Source organism: Octopus bimaculoides, chromosome 2 (assembly GCF_046866305.1).
Source record: "Octopus bimaculoides isolate indiv1 chromosome 2, ASM4686630v1, whole genome shotgun sequence".
Taxonomy (NCBI): domain Eukaryota; kingdom Metazoa; phylum Mollusca; class Cephalopoda; order Octopoda; family Octopodidae; genus Octopus; species Octopus bimaculoides.
In genome coordinates this window covers 119,059,711-119,079,905 of record NC_142929.1, presented here as the reverse complement: position 1 = coordinate 119,079,905, position 20,195 = coordinate 119,059,711, and the positions used below count along the sequence as shown (strand labels likewise).

At 38.9% G+C, this 20,195-nt stretch overlaps 1 pseudogene; it reads left to right on the top strand.

Annotated features, from left to right (window-relative positions):
• Window positions 1-7,706: 7,706 nt before the first annotated feature.
• LOC149137217 (uncharacterized) lies at window positions 7,707-9,708 on the top strand (annotated as a pseudogene).
• The last annotated feature ends 10,487 nt before the right edge of the window (window positions 9,709-20,195 follow it).

Genomic DNA, 20,195 nt, shown 5'->3' with positions numbered 1-20,195 from the left:
AAAAAGAACAATCTCACCAAGGTAACAAAAGCCAGAGCACGAGGCAACATAAACGCCCATTCCACCAGGAATTAAAGAGGAACTACGGTAAGAACTCTTCCCCTTTTGTACGCAAACACCCTAATGTACACATTATAAACAAAAAACATGAACAAAATAAGTATTTCTCTGATCAGACCATTAGACGTAGGAACACCAGATCATTTTCAAAACCTCGACAAAGATTACCTACAAAAAACCGGGAAAAAAACCGACCTAGAACCAGAAACAATACCAGACCATCCTCTCAGATCACTAAAACCAATACTTACAAATTGAAAAAGAAGACCTATAATTCTGAAAATAGGAAGGCAAACATAACAACACCAGGTAAAATAACACAACGAAAACACAAAGTTCAAGTCAACACTAACAAAAATAGTAACCATAAACAGAAAAAAATTCATTTTTTAATGTCAGGACAACAAACACCGGAGAAAAAAACACTCCAAGAAGTAACATACCCAAAACAACTGGACACATAGATCCTAAGATAATTAATCTTTCCAGAAGAGATCTTGACAATGATGAAACCCAACTTCTGTTAAAAGGCCTGAAATTTACACCTACACCAACAGTCAACCACCATGAACTAAAGGAAGATATCCAGAAATTCTGCCGCAAATTACGACTTGCCGAATTCTTCACCACTAATATTAATAATAAAAATAATAATGAAACCGAAGATTCTTTAGTGAGGAATAAATCAAATTTCACCCCACCAAAAGGCAAAATATCTACCTTGACCAATATATTGACACCCTATCAATTTTCCCCCTAAAACAAAATATCAAAGTCAGGCCGAACATTAACAAATCAGAGATATCTGCACTTAAACGCATACAAGACGATGAAACAATAATAATTTAACAAGCAGATAAAGGGGGTGCAATCGTCATCATGGATGTGGAATACTACAAGGATTTAGTTGAGGAACAACTAAAGGATACAACCTTCTATTGTGAAATACCCTCGAACATAGACCACCACATCATGAAGAAGATCAACCACCTAGTTTCTAAACACTACAACTCACTCACTGACAATGAAAGAGACTACATCACCAACTTCGAACCAAAACCCAGTAACTTTTACGGCTTACCCAAAATACATAAGTCAGAAGATATTCAACAGGCAGTAAAAGAACAAGGAAGTGAATACATAAAATGCTACATCCAAAAGATTTAAAACTTTGACCAATTATAGCTAGCCCAGTATGCCCTACTCACCGTCTAAGCAATTTCATCGACATTCTTTTGAAGCCACTATGTACATACATACCCAGTTTCATTCGGGATGACATCGACTTTTTATCCCATCTTCCCAAAACCACTGAAACAAATTCAATCCTACTGAGCTTTGATGTAGTAAGCCTATACACAAATATCCCACATGATTTAGGAATAAAGGCGGTTGAATACTGGGTAGACAAACACAGAGAAGCAATTCCCAACAGGTACACGGTGACATTTATACTAGAATCAGTGAGACTTATCCTGGAAAATAATACTTTCTTCTTCAATGGTAAGAACTATATCCAAATTAAAGGCACGGCTATGGGGTCGAGGTTTGCTCCCGTTTATGCGAATTCGGTGATGGGTTACTTGGAACAAAAACTCTACCAGGAAATAGAGGAGAGATATAACACCGAATTTAGGAAGTTTATAGAAAAAGCATGGAAGAGATACCTGGACGATTGCTTCATAATCTGGACCAAACCTCAAAGCATTGTGGAAGAATTTAACACCCTCCTGAACAACCTACACCCATCCATCCAATTTACAAAGGAGATGAGCAGTAGCAAATTACCATTTCTAGATATAATGGTAATTAAAAAGAACACCGCCATTACCACAGATATATATTACAAACACACAGACACACACCAATACTTGAACTTTAAATCGTGCCATCCACCCCATACAAAACGCAACATACCATACTGCCTAGCCAGGAGAATATGTACTATTGTAGAGGATATAGAGACCAGAAATCAGCGCCTGATGGAACTGAAAGAATTTCTGCTGAAGCAAAAGTGCCCATCACGACTCATAGAAAATGGTATTCAGCGGGCTTCGAAAATACCCATACAACAACTGAGGACACCACAAAGAAAAGACAAACAGGAAAAGATCATTCCATTTATAGTGACACAAAATCCATGCCACCAGAACATCTTTAATATCGCCAAAGCGAACTTACCGATCCTTGCACAAAGTAAGGAATTGAGAAATATCATTACAGATCAAAATATAACTCTCACTAAGAGACAACCTAAAAACTTGAAAAAGCTATTAACAAAGGCAAGGTTTGACCCCAGCAACAAAAATCTAACATTCACTGTATCCAAATGCAATGATAGCCGATGCGGTACATGCCGATCAATCCATACCGGCCCATATATGAAAACAAAAACAGGGGAAATATTCACCAGTGCAAACATGAACTGCAAAAGTAGAAATCTAATTTACTGCATCAAATGCCCTAATTGTGAAGAACTGAACGTTGGCCAGACAGGTAATGCACTATCGGAACGCTCACGGGTACATCGACAACAGATTAAAAACCCAGAAGTCCGCCAAATACCACTGAGTAACCATCTAGCAACATGTGGTCATCAAACCTTTATTATATTTCAATTCCATAAACTTTACAACCGGAATGAAGTTGAGAGAAAATGCAAAGAAAAGGACTTTATTAAGAAATTCAAACCCACTCTTAACAAACAATGATTAAATTTATCTTACTTGGGGTTTAAAAATATTATCCCTATAACTAAAACACAAAAAATCTCTCAAATATCATCATTTCTAAAAATAGATTTGGCATCATTTCTAAGAAGAGCCAAACACCTGGTGGGGTTTAAAAATCTTATCCCTACAACCCAAACACAAAACAATTTCTCAAATATCATCATTTCTAAAAATAGATTTGACATCAATTCTAGAAATAGCCAAACACATACTGCTGCTGTCCAAAGGAATTGGTATAAAAGACAGAAAACCAACTAACCTATTACAATCTGTTAAATTCTGTCATACCGGCCATGATGAAATACCACAAGGTATAGAAAATACGTATTCGCCTTTATATATTTAATCCTATTTATTGAACACTCAATATTTCATCTATTCAATAAGACATATTCCATATATTCAATAAGACATATTCCATATATTCAATAAGACATATTCCATATATTCAATAAGACATTCAATACTTTATTTCATAGTACCATCCATTTTATTTTATATTATATATTGTATATTATATTATATAGTGTATATTCCATATTCTATATCTCACATTGGTTTTGCAGGAATATAAATAAAGCATAAAAAACAGACAGTGTTGGAACTCTTTTAAACAAAATAATATATTCCTCTATACACAATCATACAAAACCCCTTTTTTTCTTTTTTTGTATTTATTTTTACTCGCATATATATATATATATATATATATATATTTGTCCGTCTGTCTGCCTGTATGTCTGTCTGTGTATCTATCTATCTATCTATCTGTCCGTCTGTCTGTATGTCTGTCTGTGTATCTATCTATCTATCCATCTCTCTCTCTCTCTATATATATATATATATATATATATAATTGTTGTAATAATTAGTAATAATGGTATACAGTTCCCACGTGACGAATTTAATAGCCTAGTTACACTAAGACAAGTACGTGAAGTACAAGAGTGCGTCGTAGTCGGCCCGAGATAGTTATGTGTTTACTGGGTTTACTAAGTATACTTTATACCGAAATCATGATGAGGTTTTAAACACCCCACGAGGAATTAATAGACTCGACGAGGATTTAATCAACTGACGAGGAATTAATAAGCTCGATAAGAATAAACCAATTCACCTGGAGTTATTAGAAATTCGAAGAGAAGTTAATAAACTCGCAAAGTTTGTGCACGAATTTTACGAAAAATCATAAAAGTATGGAACATTTGTTGGTAGATTTGCTCGACTTGTAAAAACAGCAACAACAGCTGAGAGAAGAACAACAAAGGTAGATACAACTGCAAGTGCAACAGCAGAAGCAACAACAAAAATTCCATTAAAGCAACAAATGCTGCAATGACTGAAGTCGTCAGAAAAGTCGGCAAAAAGTGTTCTCGCCATAACAGAGTACAAATAGGAGTTGCCTTCGAAGCATACTGCAGAAGATATGAGCAAATCTTCGAGAAAGAATGTAACGATTCGGACGACGCGATGAAATCTCACTTAATCTTGAGAAAACTGGCGGCAACAGAACATGAAGGATACAGTAATTATGTACTTCCAAGAAAACCTTTGAACATAAACCTTAACGACGCTATATATATGTATATATATTATGTGAAATTTTTAGTGAAAAAACTCATTGTTCAAAACACATTTGACGTGTCTGAACATACAGAAAAACAACAACTGGGACTACATCACATATGCTGGTAGAGTAAACAGAAAATGCGAGAAATTTAAGCTGGATTAATTAAGGCCAGATAGGTTCAAATTACTGCCTTTTACACAGGGACTTATTGCCGAAATGACGCAGAAGTTAGAACTAGAATTCTCACAAAACTGAAACTAAACCACGATGTAACCCTACATCAATTGTCAGAAGAATGTGATATGATAATCAAATTAAGACACGACACAGAGAAAATTGAACGTAAAGATTATTTCCAAGTAAGGCAAGAGCGAAATAGGCAGAATAGAGATAAAGTATTTTCTTAAAAACTCCACAATAATCAGGAAATAAACCCATTTTTGGCATGTGGAGATATATACCTGATGGAAAATTGTCCATTGAAGTTGAGGTTAATAATCTTGTTAGCTCTTTTCTGTCGTTATGTGTTAGAAAAAAGAACAACACACAGGTTGGTTCATTGCAAGAATTGTCTGTTGTTACTGGATTTGAAATTAATAAAATTTAAGAAGTCTAAAATGCAATATGGACATAATTTTGAAACGGTAAGAAAGCAAATAAATTTAATGAAGTATCTGGCTGAACTTAAATTAGTAAGATGTGCGCTATACATGCGCAGCCTGTTAGTCGGAAAGGAAGCGATGCGCCCGAATAAACGAAGTGCAGTAAATTAAGGCAAACTTAGAATGGTGTAAGAGAAGGCAATTGTAATCGAGAGAAGGATGTGATGCAAATCCCTGTGGAAGAGACTGCTTTTCAGCGTATCAGGTAAGAAAGAAACTGAGTGCATATTGATAATTAGGTAGTATACAGAGTAGTCTACATCAGCGTAAAAGGTAGAATAAAGAAATATTAGTGGAAGAAACGAAGACAAAATAGAAAATGGCGAACACAATCCCAATTATGTTTTGGGAAAGAAACGTGGAAGAATTTTTTTTTTTCGGACAATAGCATCGTAAATAACAGGAGAGAAGAAATCGAAAACGATGGTTAAGTGGAATAATTCTTGTAGATTGCAGCAAAGGCTGCTTGATAAATAGGACAGAACAGACAAAGCAAGTTGTGTAGTTTTATGTTTTACAAACAAAAAATTCTAAGCAAGGTAAAAGTTACGTGAAAAGTTTCCTGAAAGTACAATTCCATATTATGTGTGTGTCATTGTGTCTAAGTGTTACGTGTGTGTAAGTGTGTGTGGAGGAGTGTGTCTGAGAATGTGTGTATGCCTGTGTGTGTATCTGTGTGTGTGTGTGGGTGTGTGTGTGTGCGTGTGTGTTTGTGTTTGTGCGAGTGTTCCTGTGTGCGTATACGCTGTTGAGTAGGTGAGTGAGAGTATGATTGCGGTGAAGGGAATTGTGATTAAAGCAGTGTACTACTGTATTGATAGAACGAATACAGCTTATCAACCTTAGCACGTGGGGCAAGTGAGAAAACAGCGACGTTACGAGAAAGACGTGTTCTGATCAGGAGCGATCGTGTACCCCGCTGCGGTCGGCAACGTAAGGTCCAACGCTTCATTCTGTCCTTTTGCTTCTTGTTGTCTTCTTCCTCCACAAGCTATTTCGGCCCATAAGAAAAAAAAAATTATGAGTGTAGTCAGAATTGCTAGTGATATAATTAAGCCGTTTTGCGGCGACACGGACGTAGTCGCATGGCTAAAGAAGATGAAGCTGGTCGCGAAGCTCCAAGGAATATGCGACTTGGCAAGTTTTCTACCGCTCTACGTAGATGGTCCGGCGTTGGCGCTATTTTTAGAGATGGAAGAGAGGGACCAAGTTAGCGCGGAGAAAATAGAAATCCGCTTGATGGAGGCCTTCGCAGAAGGGATGTTCGAGGCGTACGCTCGCCTGGGGAGAGCGAAGTGGACCGGCGAACAGGTTGACGTGTTTGCCAACGAACTTAGGAGGTTGGCTAGACTGGCGGGGTACGAGGGAGAATCGCTGGATCAAACGGTAAAGTTGGCGTTTGTGACTGGGTTTTCTGACCACCTGTCGGTCGAATTGCAGAAACTGCTGGACGTGAGTACCATGCCCATGGCGGATATAATATCGAGAGCTCGTATGTTAGTTTCCTGTCGTAGGTCGTCACCGCTGGTAGCAGCGGCGACAGCAAAAGGTGGCCGGCCAAGGAGTGGCGGAGAGGGGTCGAACAAGGAACGTGCGCGTCCGTTCAAAGGTCAGTGTTTCCGGTGTCAGGGCCCGCACACGGTGCGAGACTGTAAGTTACCTAAGCCTGAGGTCATCTGCTACCGTTGTCGTGAAACGGGGCATATGGCCAGCGAATGTCTGCAGGGAAACGGTCTAAGGGAGACTACTGCGTCAGCGGTCTCCCTTTCACATCATTAACGGCGCAATTTTTTCTACCCGTTGTTGATGTGCTGGTGGATGGGAAGATGTCGCGTGCCCTTGTGGACACGGCTGTAGCTGTACAACGACTCTGATGACTCCGACAGTGGTAGAGACGTGGAGTGGAGAAAGCAGTGTGAGGGCAGTCGACGGAAGAGAGGTACGCTGTGAAGGCATTACTGACGTGCAGATTGAGGTGCAGGGAGCAAAGCTAACGCTGCAAGTAATAGTAGTTGGCCGCTTGGTGGATGAGATTGACGTGGTGTTGGGGATGAAGGCTATCAACCGTCTTGGGGGAGTTAGGATTGCAGGAGATGAGGTCACGTTCGGAAGCGTGGGGGCATCGTGCGCCGTTAGTCGGGCCGCCAGGGAGAGCAGAGCCCCGTCGAGGACAGCGCCGCTTACACCATCGAAGACAAAGATTTTCAGGCGGCGTTTGATGGTCGGAGGTGGACGATAGAATGGCGATGGAAGGACGAGCCCCCACTACTGAAGAACAGGGTGAGCTGCTACCAGCATACGTTGAAAGGTCACGCCGGCGTCCAGTTCGACGAGGAGGTAGAGAGATGGATCAAGGAAGGAGTCCTTGTCCCGTGGAAAGAGGAGGTGGTGAGTGGAGTGCTACCTCTGATGGCGGTAGTGCAGCCGACGAAAGGAAAAGTCAGACCGGTGCTGGACTTTAGGGAGCCGAACGACCATATATCGTGCCGCACGGGAGGCGAAGCAACGGACGTTTGCGGTGAGACGTTACGTGTGTGGAGACAGTCGACCCAGGCAGCGACGATCGTCGACTTGAAGTCGGCATATTTGCAGCTCCGTGTGAGTGACGAGCTGTGGCGATACCAGCTGGTGCGGTACAAGGGCCGGACTTACTGTTTAACCAGGCTGGGTTTCGAGCTGAATTCCTCTCCGAAAATTATGGCGATGGTGCTCAAGTCCGTCCTAGGGAAAGAGGAGAGGATAAGAAAGGCCACCAGTTCCTACATCGACGACATTTTGATTGACGAGACTGTAGTGCCAGCCACCGAGGTAGTGAGACACCTGGAGAGGTTCGGGCTGATTGGGAAGCCGCCTGAGTCGATGGTGGGGGGAGCTGCGCTGGGGCTGAAGCTACAAAAAGACAGATCGGGCGAGCTGGTGTTCCGTAGAGGAAACGAGATCCCTGAACTGGGCACCAGCGTGAGTAGGCGCGAACTATTCTCGGTGTGCGGGAAGCTGATGGGACATTACCCGGTTGCAGGATGGCTTCGGACAGCATGTAGCTTCATCAAGAGACGAGCCGAAGGAGCAACGTGGAATGACAGAGTTGGGGAGAAAACGACCGACATGATGCAGGAAGTCTTGGTCAGAGTGAGAGCAGAGGATCCAGTGAGGGGCAGTTGGTATGTTCCCAAATCAAAGAGTGGGATCGTTTGGTGTGACGCCAGTAGCATCGCAATAGGGGTCGTCTTGGAAATGGGAGGCACCGTGGTAGAAGATGCAGCCTGGCTCAGGAAGATGGATGACTGAAACCATATCAACGTGGCGGAGTTGGATGCCGTGCTGAAGGGGGTGAACCTGGCCTTGAAGTGGGGGCTGTGCACCATCGAGATTAAAACCGATTCGGCCACTGTGCTTGGTTGGGTGACGACAGTCCTCACCGATGAGCGGAGGGTGCGAACTAAAGGGGCTGCGGAGATGCTGGTAAAGCGCCGATTGGGAATATTGCGGGAGCTAACCGCTGAGTTCGATCTGGAGCTGAGCGTAATCTTTGTGCCTTCCGAAAAGAACAGGGCAGACGTCCTAACCAGGGTAAAGCGAGCTTGGTTGCAGGTGCCAGAGGATGCGGAGCGGGCTGTGGCTGCAGTATGCTGTCTGAGTGACTCGGAGTTGAGGAGACTGCATACCATGCATCACATGGGAGTGGACAGGACGTTGTTCCTCGCCAGGAAAGTTGACTCCGAGGTAACGAGGCGGAGCGTACAGAGAGTGGTTAGCAGCTGTGACAGGTTCCAGTCTATTGACCCTGCTCCGGGCGTACATGAGGCGGGAAGTATTCCAGCGGCCCACAACTGGAAACGACTGGCAGTGGACGTAACACGCTACCGGCAGGGGACGTACCTCTCAATGGTTGACTGTGGACCGGGGCGGTTGGCCATATGGAGGAAGATGAAGACGGGGACTGCAGAGGAAATCGCAGGAGTGTTAAATGGGATATTCCTGGAACGAGGCCCCGTGGATGAGCTGCTGCTGGATAATGGCACTGCATTTCGCTCGGAGGTGCTGAAAGAAATGCTTAACGGGTGGCAGGTCAGCCGCTTTTTCAGGGCGGCATACCGGCCAAGTGGAAATGGAGTGGTGGAAAGACATCATCGTACCATCAAGACCATGGCAGAGAGGGGCCACATTTCGCCAATCGAGGCCGTATTTTGGTACAATATGTCGCCCAGGTCAGGACAGGCTTAGGAGTCGGTGCCACACAGGGCAATATTCAGGTACGAGTGGAGGCACCCGTGTATTGCATCGATGTGACTCCGGGGAGAAGAGCACACCTTCGTGCAGATCGGGGAAGTTTGGGTAAAACCCCCAAATGCACGGTGCACATCACAATGAGGGAAAGGAACTATAACCTCCATCAATTCAAAGAACAACGTCTCAGTCGATGGTATGTCACGCCATGTTTTGGATGTGCGGAAGATTGTCAGTGCTTCAGAGGATGGAACCAGCTGCAGTGGGCAGGATGATGAAGACAGCAGCAGTAGGCAAGATGATGAAGGCAGCGCGCCAGGAACTCAGGCCAGTCCCGGGGTCGCACAGCGACCACAGAGGGAGCGGTACCCTCCTCCCTGGTTGGCTGATTATGAAACCAATTAAGGTAGTTCGGGAGCGAGGAGTGAGTGGGAGAGCCGGTTGAATGATCTATAGATCAGGGGGAAGTGTGGTGTTTGGGCTGTGACGAGCTATGTGTTGTGGTGGAGAGAGGTGAGGCAAACAGAGGTGAAGCCAGACCGGAAGGGCCAAACCGGAAGGGTCAGATCGGAAGTCGGCGACACGCGACACGTGGGACCAGTGAGAAAACAGCGACGTTACGAGAAAGACGTGTTCTGATCAGGAGCGATCGTGTACCCCGCTGCGGTCGGCAAGGTAAGGTCCAACGCTTCATTCTGTCCTTTTGCTTCTTGTTGTCTTCTTCCTCCATCGCACCACACTATAGAAGCATAAAGTTTAAGAGGTGGATTCAGAAAAAGTATTTCAGTGTATTGAGTGTATGAGTTTGATGAGGATATGAATTTGTGTGAAGTGCTGAGGGAAGATCCTGTGCGATCTTTTATTGTTGTTTGTTCTTAAGACATAGACGACTATCTTCAGAAACTGAACCGCGTAGGATGCAGTATGTTGAAAATCAATTTTTCTTGGCAATGCAGTCAAGTGCGGGGTGATCAATGGTGTATTATGCTAGAAGAAAGATCGAAATAGATGTCTGTGTCGCCAAAAGAACTGTAATGGTCAGATAGGAGACTAAGTAATGTGGAGTTGTTGCGCGAGACATGTAATTATTTTCGCCCGAAATAATCAGCGTGACGGATACACAACAGATAATATAATGATATTCTTTTTCAGTTGATGATGTTTGGTGAGACGGAGTGAAGATACAGATAGCCTTTGACATGGGTAGATGAGCTAGATTCATACAGCAGTGGGAAGGACGAAATGACCGGTATATATTTATATATCTATTACTAAACATTTAAAAAGTAAAATTAAAAATTGAAAAGAGCTAAGATATTAGAAAGTCAAATAAGATTCTTGGAAATTACCTAAGGGGTGTTCGGTATATGTACTGTGTGGTGATTAGGTTGCATTTAGTTTTGGGGTAAAATGTTTATATTTACCTGTATATTTTTACTTTTATTTTCATTTTCTTATTTTCCTTTATACATCCTATAGCTATCATTTTCCAAAATAACTACTTACATTGAACTCTACTATTTTCCGCGAGTTAACTCTCTCATACCGTCTCTGATGAATGAATATCCCTAATATCCCAGAGACAGCTGTAAGACTACCTTTCTCTTTATAAATGTCCTATAAATTCCACACCACCTTGGTTTTGTTGTCTTATTTTATTTGACAGATAGATGCTCACACAAGATCCACATTAAACTTCTCACTCGTACTATTGTCGAACCGAAAGTCTAACTACAGCCCTTCCATAGCACTTACATAGCCTTATCTGCTATCGTGGATCTTCTGGATGCAAATACCTCTCATGTATAAATATATATATAATGGACAGAGGTTATTGAATAACTCAAGCATTGGGAGTTTACTGCACTGGTAAGTGTTGAAGGCAAATGTACGAAATTCTCGAGCCGTAAGTCACTCTGTAACTTCTGACGATTACTAATAAATTATTTCTAATTTGGCAGTTTTGCTAAACCATTTGGCTGGTGTGCTAAAAATTCTATAAGCACACTGACACTTGCCATATTATCGATGATTGTGTGTGTGTGTGTTTGTGTGTGTGTCCGTGTGCGTGTGCGTGTGAGCGTGTGTGTGTGTGTGTGTGTTCGCGCGCGTGTGTGTATGCGTGTGTGTGTGTGTGTGTGTGCGCGTGTGTGTGTGTGTGCCTGTATTCATGGTTTCAGTTGTCTTTTCGTGTTTGGATTACCAAACCAAACCAGGTATATTATATAGAGTACTACTCATTTTTACCAAAGGGGTTTGCAGCGGCCGTTAGTTTTTGTAAGCCATCTACTTTTATGACTTATACAAAATATATTTTCCTTCCACAGTTTTCAATTTTACTGCGATGCTACGCATAGTCATTTATCGTATATTCTCCCACTAATTCTTAACAATCTGAAGTCTGAAACCCTGTATTTTCTAACTATTTTTTGAAGTCTCTTATTCAGGTCTATATGAGACTATTCGAAATATACGTGTGCAAAACTTTCAACTTTTTACTTACTGATGGATTTTCGCATTGCTGTTTAAAAAGATAACAGCAGATACTTCTTTTGAAATCGTGATTATTTTTCGTCTTTACTGTAACAACATTGATTTGTAATCATACTTCCAGGATCACAAAATTCCTGCTCCGCTTTGACAGTTTGATTATCAATTATTACAAAGATGTCATGATCATATCTTCCCGAGATAAACATTGATTCAGTACTGTCAAAATTGATAAATAAACCATATTCGTCACGTTTTTTTCTTTATTTCGCATTCTTTAACAAAATCCATTCTTTTATGTTCCCATCTGTAAAGACAGTATGGTCAACATATCTGAGATTAACAACTATTCCTCTACTGATTTTAACTGTACTTTAAATTTATAACACTTTCGTTATCGCAGTTTTTGCATAAAGGTTAAACAAAGAAAGAGATGGTATGCTTATGTCTAGTTAAAATATTTATAAATGCAATAAGTAATTAGGACAGCGGATTGGTGGAATTCTTTGAAATTTGGGAGATTTCCTTAGCTACGTACATTCTTGCTTTCAATCTTACCGTCGTCAATCTCCTCTTGTTTATATGACAGCTGATGTCCGAAATTGGGCAGAAAATACGCAGTATTTTTGCTAAGTCAAAAACTGTGAGGGTATTTTATGAACCCCCATAATGATCTTTGCGATAGCTCTGCCACAATTAGAGATGTCGTTTTCAGCCATTGAAACACAATGCAATTACTAAAAGTTCTTGTTATAAAACAACAATTTCATAAATAGTGACATCTCTGATAATGTTTGATGTAAATCACTTAATGTTGCTTTGTGTACAAGACAAATATTATTTCTGTATTAAAGAAAGTCCTAGTATTAAGAAATTTATATAGAATAATATTTGCCTGAATGTTCTCTATCATATATAATCAATCTGAAATGCTAACAAGGCCATACACAAATAGACATATTTTTATCAGTATAAAAACCATTGCTTTCAGCCTTACTTTATATAACTGAAAATATGCTAACATATTTGTTTTGTATAGATGTATGGCAGAAAAAAATTTTGCTGAACAATTTCATAGACATTAAAATGGGAGCAAAACATATAAGAACACATTCCTTAAATATCAAATGAAACTGTGTCCAGAAACAAGGGAAAGCAATCATCGGAGAAATGTCGACTCTAAAAAAGAAAAGAACGGATTTCTTGTAATATTTTCAGAAGTTTCCCCCCCAATTGATGTTTGTAACAAAGACTGTATCTATTAACCTTTATCTCAAAAATGATATGAAATCTTTCATAGTAAATCTTCGAACAGAGGAAATTTAGATCAATACAGCAAATTACATTTAAATCAAATGTATTTTTCTTTGTGAAGAAAAGTAGGATTTCTCCTTTAGCAATTGATGCCTTTTAATGGAAATAGTAGCAGCAATTATAATGTGGTTATATAAATCGCGGCGATTCTATGCAAGCAGTATTGTTCGTTAGCACTGACATATCTGCCGTCAAGTATATCAGTTCAACGTTTTATGGCAATTATATTTTAAATTATAACCGGCAACAGCCGTACGCATATTCTAAAAGACTGTAGTACCAGTTAGTATAACAGTGGAATATATATCAACTTCCAGGTTACAAAGTGTACACTTTCTTGTCTCATCATTAAGGAAGTTGGCATGAAGATTTGTATGACCCTATTATACATGGGCATTGGGTCATTTACTTATAATCTATGACATCTGTAAACGCATCGTTCTCTAATCTCCAAATTTATATTTCTGTATATACTATGAATACTTTTCTGGCTGTAAGTAAAAAAAAAACCATTTAGTTACATGCATATGTTCCATACTATCTCTAAATTGTTGTTTATTTGAAAACAGATACAAATAACTGTAAGACAAAAGGAAATCAAAATGTTTCCTCTTTTGAGATTAATGACTGAATTTTGTCATACAATTCATTGATATTGACACATATGGCTGATATTCTAGAACATAAACTTTAGCAAGAATTTACAGAGCATTTTGTGTCTATTATTTCTTGTATTCTAGGGTAGTGGCTTACCAGAATCATTAGAGAAAAGTAAAAGATATTCCACTCTCTCTCTCATTCTCTCTCTCTCTCTCTCTCTCTCTCTCTCTCTCTATAAATATATATATATATATATATATATATATATATATATATATATATATATATATATATATATATATATATATATATATATATATATATATATATATATATATATATATATATATATATATTATTATTTTTTCTTTGGTACTTCACGTTTTTACCTTTCCCTTTCGTTATTTTCTAGGCAATGGAATAGAATGGCATAAAGTTCTCACGTTGAAGTAGTCGACTAATTCTACCGTCAGCAATATTTTGTTCTTATTGTTCGTTTGGAGAATGATGAAGACAAGTACTGTTCCGTGATAGAAATTTTTTTAAAATGTACTCCATCTGGTAAGAGATAAATATCATTTATTTAAAGAGAGAAATACATGTCTTTAAGTGTTACTAATAGTTTCATATGCTGAGAAATAGTCAAACATATCATTCAGGCACAAACGACATATATATTTCTCTAATCTATTTTGAGTGGTTATGGATCATGTGATGAAAGCTGCAACGGAGGATAGAATTCGTATATAAGAATCATATAAGTTGACCTGTTTCGCATATGAAGATGATAGTGTTCTCTTCGCTACTAGTCTCATAGAAGCACAAGGCTTCTTGGATCATATCATGCGAGAAGCAAAGTCTGTGGGGCTAGAAATAGACGAATCGAAGACAGAGTACATTACCGTTAATATAAACACAGACGAAACAACAGGAAATGGAAAGCAGCTAGCCAGGATTGACAAATTCAGTTACCTTGAATTGACTATTACTGATCACACTCATAACTCAAACAGTGACATCATAGACAGAAGGAGAGAAGCAGGTGGAGCAATGTCACAGCTTCAAAACCGCTGGTCGTCTGACATCACTTCAACAAAGAAGATAACAATGTAAAAAATTCTGTTTTCCGACTTTTGCACATGAATGCGAGGCGTGTGTAACGGATACGATTTTGCAAAGGAACGCGCTGAACACATTTCAAACAATAAACCTGAGGAAAATATATAAGATATGCTATAACGACCACGTTTCCGATAACACATTGTACTAAATGGCTAACGTAAAACACATAAGCAGACGGATACAGGAATACCGACTGAGATAGATTGGTCACCAACTACGACACCCACCCAATGAATGCTATCAACAGTGACTACTGCTTACACACTACAAGGTCGAAAGTGCGAGAGGGAATGACCAAAAATTACTCACCACCGTATGATTCGTGCATACTGAGAGATATTATCGCTCAATGAAATAACTCTAGCCGCTGGAGATGGAAATGAGTGGAAAGCTTAAATAAACCGTCTGCCAGTAACTTACCCAATTTTTCCCTATTATTCATATTTCATGGTTGGATTTTGAATTATTTATATATATATATATATATATATATATATATATATATATATATATATATATATATATATATATATATATATATATATAAGAGGTAGAGACAGAGATATAGAAAGAGAGAGAGAGATAAATATAGTTAAATGTATATATAGGCGAGGGAACAACAAACAGGTTTGACGCTCGGGAAGAATGAAAAAGTATTTGACGTATCGAACCCACGCTCTACGAAAGAAAGGATTGAGAATAAAAGAAAAATGGAGAGAGATTGAAAAGAAAAGGAAAAAGAAGAAAGTGTGTAAGAAAGCTAGCGAATGTGTAGGCCAACAAAGACAAAACACGGAGAACATGTTACACAAAAAGACGAAAAATGGAGTATATGGTACACAATTACGAATACAAACAACAAGAAAATAACAACAGGAGCCTTTCGATTGAGATCGAATTAAATTTAAATGGATTTTATGAAGTGAAAGCCTGAAAGCAAGAACATAGGAGATGGACACAAGAGGTGCTGACGGTCGGCAGTCAGTCCAAGAAAGAAAGATCAGGGCTGGCGAGACACCGGTCACTTGGAAAGATGAGAGATGGGTAGGGGACAGCGGGATCGAAGGATAAGAAAAAAAATCAGACAAAGATAAAGGTACAGGGGAGATAAACGAGTGAGAAATAGTGGGATCAAAAGAAAATTGGGGCCAAGAAATATGAAAGAGAGAGGGGGAGCGAGAAAAAGAAAACGGGAAGAAGGCAAGCGGGGAATAAAAAATAGAGTAAGAGTCGTACAATATTTAGATACATACCGACTATAAGGTGAGCACAAGTGTGTACGTACGCCACTATATGTATATATAAATATTAAAATGGAACAAAAACGCAATAGAGTACAATAAAACATTCGGACAGATAGACGATACAAGGCGGACAAGAGAAACAACAATGAGAATGACAAGCAAAAAAAAGACGGGTCATTCGCCGCCTTCTTTCCTCAGTCAAATCATCAGAAGTCACGACTGTTTCGGGCAGTTACACTTGAGATGGTTCAATCTGGTTGCCCCGCCACAAAAAAATAAGTCTAAGCTAAGAGCATTAGACCCCTTTCTGAGAAAGCCAGCGAATGTGTGCGGCAACAAAGACAAAAAACGGAGAACATGATACACAAAAAGAAGAAAAATGGAGAACGTGGTACACAATTACGAATACAAACAATAAGAAAATAACAACAGGTGTCTTTTGACTGAGAACGTAAATATATATATATATATATATATATATATATATATATATATATATATATATATATATATATATATATATATATATATATATATACTTATATGTATATATATATATATATATATATATATATATATATATATATATATATATATATATATATATGTAAATATTTGAACTTTTGATATATGATTATTGGTATGTCGATTAAAGCACATTCATCGTTTGGGCTACCTGGTGTCATCCAGAGTAACGATATAATTTTCACTGGAACTAGGTCAGGAAATCTGTTGATAAAGGAAACCTGAAAAGGGATTAGTGCGAATCTTTATTCCACATGAGGATAGTTTCGGCATATCCTACATCTGTCTCAGAGGATATCTTGCATCTAGTTGCGTTGCATCAATCAGTGCTTGGTATAGAAAAATATCCCGCTAGATATGCTTAGCATGATGTTCTGCCAGTGTACGTTGGTACACTGGCACAGAGTTACCGGCAGGTGGGACGATATTTCTACCCCAATCACTTGAAGTGACACTGTTATAATTAAAATTAAAGTTTAGATGTGAAAATTTAAAATTTAGCATCCAAGCCTTATTTGTGTATGCCTCTAGTAGTATACCGGCAGAGCACGTTCATCTCGTACGACTACAAAACGTCATCTGCGGTAAGTGGAGATTAATCATTGCATCTACGTTAGGAGTCCTTCAGTGCATGCTGAGTGTACTGGACATTTAGTTATCAGAACGATCGTTTCGGCATACTTCTTCACTGCTCTCTTGTGTGTGTGGAACGATACAATGATATCGAACATATACACAGTGCAGAGAAACGTTCATCAGGTGATATTATAGGCTTCTATGTTATAAAATTTATATTTCGCTGGATGCTGTTGTCAGTATTTGTGTGTTGGTAGTAGTCGGTTCCCAAATACATTGCTGGAGCAGAATATCTGTGGTGTGTACTCAGAGCTCGACAGGAAGGAAGTGGTTGTTAAAAAATACAAAATAAAAGCAAAAAATAAAGTAGTAGCTCTTAATGGATTTGGAATGAAACCCATTCTAAAGTGTGCTGCCTCGTTTGATGTTTGACCATGGCTGTCAAGCGTAAAGGCGTCGTCAAGAATTTGCTGAGGACGTGGTTCACATCTTAATTGAGGGCTGCTTAATGACCATATCAGTATCCCAGCATACAGCGATTCACATTTGTGCTTATATACACACGCACATGCATAGTCATTTATACGCACTCGTGGCAATCGGCATAATTACATAGACTCATTCATCTATTTCTGTATTTCCTACAAATATTGGTTTTCTTTTCTTGTTCACGATCCGAGAGAAGCACTATGATTTTATGGGCAATACTTCTCTTATTGAATACAGAGATAAAAATTAATACAAAATTAATTACTACATTGCGCCCAAGAATGTCACGTGGCTGCTTTATTGTATTTCTGCTTGATGCATACAAGATAAAACTAAGTGTGCAAGTATAAAAGAAGAATGCTTCCTGCCATTTGAAGGAGAATGACAAACGATATAAACAAAGGTAATTTTTTTTTGTCACCTGACAGAATCAACATTCGAAAGCAGATGAATTAATACCAATATCTCATGAATAGACTTTGCATTATAAAATATGCAAAATTGAACTATTTATTCATTAATTTATATACAGTATAATCGAAGACACCATTATAAACTTGATTTCGTTTCATCAACAGGGACTTTTCATTTATGTACGTATCCGACTGCGAGATGGAAAAGTCGTTATAATTCTAGGTAAAATTCTTAACGACAATACGTCCGTCTTAACCTTCTAAGTTCAAATTCCACCGAGGTTGACTTTAATTTTCAACAGTTAGGAGTTGATAAAATAAGTAGCAGCTGCTTTCTAGGGTCGACTTACCCACTCCCTTGCAGAATTGCTTGTGTATATGCTAGCCATGCAATATGGGATTTTAGCACAACAATAAGAAGCAACTGCGGAATACCTACATTCTCCCACTCATTTATAAAGATTACAATGTGATGCCCAGACTTAAATAAGCTTCAGAAATTTATTGGGTGCTTGATTCCTTGCTGTACCTTAGTCGCGGATGTTTCTGAGTGGGAAGATTTATGGTCAATGGATTTCCAGCTATGGCCACAACCTTGGACTATATAATTTCGTACTGAAGAACGTTGCCTGAGGATTAAGTAAAATTAGCAGCTATTTTACGTACATATAGCCACCAGATAAATTATTTGTTGAATATATTTAGAGATTGTGCTTCACTGTTTTGAATGAGATTAGATTACTATCTCTGCGCTAGAAGAAAGGAAATGTTCAAAATCATAAATCATATGTATATTATCTTATTTTATAACCACAACTCATATAGTTATAAAGCAATAGTTTCGTTTGCAAAAATGTTTTTCTAACATTTATCACTGGGAGACCATTTCAAGCAAACTTCCTTTCTTAAAAACTAACGTTATTTCTTTACATTAGTGCCTATTGTTTATAAAGCCATTAATCAAATTATATGTTTACTTCTTAATTATATTATCAGATTTACACCAGTGTACATTTTATAGATGGAAGTTTTTTTAGAATCTACGTGGAATTCCATGAGTCATTACATTTCTAATATTTTTTCAGAAATAAAGGCGGTGAGCTGGAAGAATCGTTAGCACGACGGGCAAAATGTGGAGCAATATTTCGTCGGTCTACGTTTGTGTTAACCTTCCTCCGAGGTCGACTTAGCCTGTCATTGTTTTGATGTCGATGAAATGAGTACCAAGTGAGTGCTGGGACATATGTAATCGAGCTACCCCGTAATAGCTCACCTTGTGCCAAAATTCGAAGTCAATATATTAGCATAAACACCTCTAGAAGTGACATTTCTTTCAGTTCACGTATACACTATCAGTGTCGTTCCGTGATGTGTATATAAATTTTGGTATACTCACCAAAACCCCACACCTATACTACGCGTAATATATGTTTGCAGACACATTCTCACACACACGCATGTATGCATATATGTGCATATATATCAATACATATATACAGGTAAATATTGATATATGTGGGCTTGTATACGTATATCCATAGATAGATAAACAAATAGATAGATAGATAGATATATAGATAGATAGATAGATAGATAGATAGATATACTTATAGGAACAGGCGTAGCGTTGCGGTAAGAAGCTTGTTTCCCAACCATATGGATGCGAGTTCAGATACCTAGGGCAAGTGTCTTCTACAATAGCATAGCCTCGGGCCAACCAAAGTCTTCTGGAAGAATTTGATAAACGGTAACTCAAAGTGGCGCGTCGTATACGTGTGTGTGTGTGTGTGTGTGTGTGTGTGTGTGTGTGTGTGTTTGTGTGTGTGTGGGTGTGTGTGTGTATGTGTGTGTGCTTGTGTGTGTGTATTTGCCCTTATATCACCCCTTGATGACTGGTATTAGTGTTTTGCGTCCCCGTAACTTATCACTTCCGCAAAGAGACCGATAGCATAAACACCAGGCGTAGTGATTATGAGCGCGGGCTACTAACCCCAGCATTCAGAGTTTCATTCCAGGCAGTGACCTGAATAATAATGATAATAATAATAATAATAATAATAATAATAATTATTATTATTATTATTATTATTATTATAAGAAGAAGAAAAAGAAGAAGAAGAAGAAGAAGAAGAAGAACAACAACAACAACAAGAAGAACAGGAACAACACAA